The 2,604-nt window shown below is 39.0% G+C and overlaps 1 protein-coding gene and 1 long non-coding RNA gene across 2 annotated transcripts in view; both read right to left on the bottom strand.

The window, feature by feature from the left end:
* Positions 1–317: 317 nt before the first annotated feature.
* Positions 318–955, bottom strand: LOC118803551. Its single transcript, XR_005006879.1, has 2 exons — positions 584–955; positions 318–542 (listed from the first exon to the last, which is right to left on the bottom strand). It is a non-coding gene; the product is annotated as an uncharacterized LOC118803551 (long non-coding RNA).
* A 1,356-nt stretch (positions 956–2,311) lies between these two features.
* The window catches only part of mnx2b (motor neuron and pancreas homeobox 2b), a 9,012-nt gene continuing 8,719 nt past the window's right edge, over positions 2,312–2,604 (bottom strand). Inside the window, exon 3 of the mRNA XM_036564054.1 lies at positions 2,312–2,604. This exon is cut by the window's right edge and continues 513 nt beyond it. The gene's annotated coding sequence lies outside the window, so the exon portion shown is untranslated.

Here is a 2,604-nt window from a genome sequence, read left to right as displayed (position 1 = left end):
AGTAGAAGTACAAGGTTTATGTTTCTAATAAAGTGACCGGTGAGAGGAAGAACAAGCTTGGTATTTCCAATAAAGTGGCCAGTGAGTGGACATACAAAAAGTAGGTGTTTCTAATAAAGTGGCCAGTGTGTGGAAGTGCAAGGTAGGTGTTTCTAATAAAGTGGCCAGTGAGTGGACATACAAAGTAGGTGTTTCTATTAAAGGGGCATTTTCAAATGGTATAATAATAAAAACTGACAAAATATAGTTACAAATGTTTTACATTTTTTATGTAACATTGATTTCATTCATATTCAGATTTCAGACTGAACAACCCAGAGCTTTACAAATTGTTCTTCTCTTTATTCATGTAATTTACATCAACACAGACCAACACATAAATACAACCATGGTTCAGCCTTTCAGGAATTTCTGCAAAGCAAATAAATTAGATATTAAACAGTTTAAATAATATCAAGTTAAACAGGTTGAACTGAACGTACATCTGACTGTCCTTCAAATGTCTATCCTGTGAAAGTCACCTCGTCCCACACTACAGGCTCCTTTATGACCCGTTGGCCCACATAATAATCCATTTCCTGACCAGTAGGCCGGATTATGGATCATCCATTTTTGAATCAGTGAAGCTCCAGGTTAGAAGAAGTTTTGCATTCTGATTATGGCGTCTAGATCCAGCCCTTCATAAGACCACCGGGCTCCAGCACCTTTAGCCAGTCATATTACATCATCACGTTTGTCCTAAGCCTTGATTTTGTTCAGTTAAGGCTAACGGTACCACAAGGGCCCTAAAATGTTCTGTGTTTAAATTGTTATATACATAACAAACATCACTGATTTTACATTACGTTCGTCATGGCAACACTGAGGCCCAGCTGTATAGTACACTTTTAAAAAAAAGATGGTTCTTCAAGGGTTCTTTAGTAAAGACAGTGGTTCTATATAGAACCAGGAACACTCAAAGAACCATTTGCATGCTTAAACCTTCCTTTTGCATGGCAAAATGGTTCTTCAGATTGATGGAGAACCTTTTTGAAAAGGGTTGTTCTATTGTTACAAACTTGAGATCATAATTATAGCAGAACCCTTTTTGGTGCTTTTCAAGGGTTCTTTAATATAGACAATGGTTCTATATAGAACCATGAACGCTTCGTGTTCTTCAAGGGTTCTTTAGTAAAGTCAGTGGATCTCTATAGAACTATGAACCCTTAGTTTTCTTCAAGGGTTCTTTAGCAAAGTCAATCATTCTCTATAGAACCATGAACACTTAGTGTTCTTCAATTGTAAGGACAATGGTTGCTTAAATGGTTCTTTGCATGGTGAAATGGTTCTTCAGATTCATGGAGAATGCGTTGTATATGGTCCTATATAGAACCTTTTTGAAAAGGCTTCTACATAGCACCAAAAAGGGTTCTGCTATTGTTACAAGCTTGACATCATAACAATGGCAGAACCCTTTCTGGTGCTTTTTAAGGGTTCATTAGTAAAGCCAGTAGTTGTACATAGAACCATGAACCCTTAGTGTTCTTCGAGGGTTCTTCAGTGAGGACAATGGTTCTATACAGAACCGTGAACACTCAAAGAACTATTGACATGCTTAAACGGTTCTATGCATGGTGAAATGGGTCACCAGATTGATGTAGAACCTTTTTTAAAAGTGTTCTGTGTAGCTCCAAAAGAAGTTCTTCTATTGTTACAAGCTTGACATCATAACAATAGCAGAACCCTTTCTGGTGCTATATAGAACCATTGAAGAACCCTTTTTTTTAAGCATGTGTGCTATATGTAAACCTAAATCTATCATGTACCATTTATGAAGGCTTCATAAGTTGATAGCTGCAACCACCACATGAAGTGTAATCCAGAAAAGCAGTCATGCCATCAGAACTGTACATACAGCAGAAACAATCAGGAAGATGACAAGAGCTCAAGAGCTTTTCTGAGTATTTACACTGAAAATATTCAATATTTTACACGATTTCAAACTGTGATGATCTGTCCACCCTCAGCACCAAGTGGTAAAGCTTTGGCCAGTGAATCCCAGCTGCTTTTACAGTTGCCGAATGTAACAGTGTGATGACGTTTGTCACTTCATTTTAAATTCATTTATCTGTCACAACAGTCCACGTCTTTGTTCTTTCAAGAGGTCCGCCAGGCCTGAGCATCTCGTTGTGGTGAGAGGATCATCTCACCTATTACAGAGAGGGTTCACAATGAAACTGGCTTGACCATCTTTGTTGGGAAACCCTCCATTGGTATGTCTATGCAGCGTGCATGCATGTGTGAAAACGTGACTGGACACTAACGGGTTATACTTGGGGTGTCCAACTCAGATCCCTGCTGAGAAACACTAAGATCAGTTCCCAAATTTATTGGTAATGCACTGATGAGTGGAATCAAGTGTGTTGGATCAGTGAAAAGTGCACTGGCCCTCCAAGACTGACCTGTACTGTCCTTAACAGTTCCCTTACTAAAGGAGTTTACGTCCGACTACAGGCCACAGTAGAGCAGGCCAGGCTCTCTGGGGTCTATTTTGGACAATTTGTCCCAATCTATGATCCTAAAACGAAAGCTGTACCCAAAAAAGCTAATGGCGGATAATAGCTA

This window comes from Colossoma macropomum, unplaced genomic scaffold (genome assembly GCF_904425465.1).
Source record: "Colossoma macropomum unplaced genomic scaffold, Colossoma_macropomum, whole genome shotgun sequence".
Lineage (NCBI taxonomy): Eukaryota > Metazoa > Chordata > Actinopteri > Characiformes > Serrasalmidae > Colossoma > Colossoma macropomum.
Note: the sequence above shows the minus strand (reverse complement) of the source record. Positions and strands in the feature narration are given on the sequence as shown.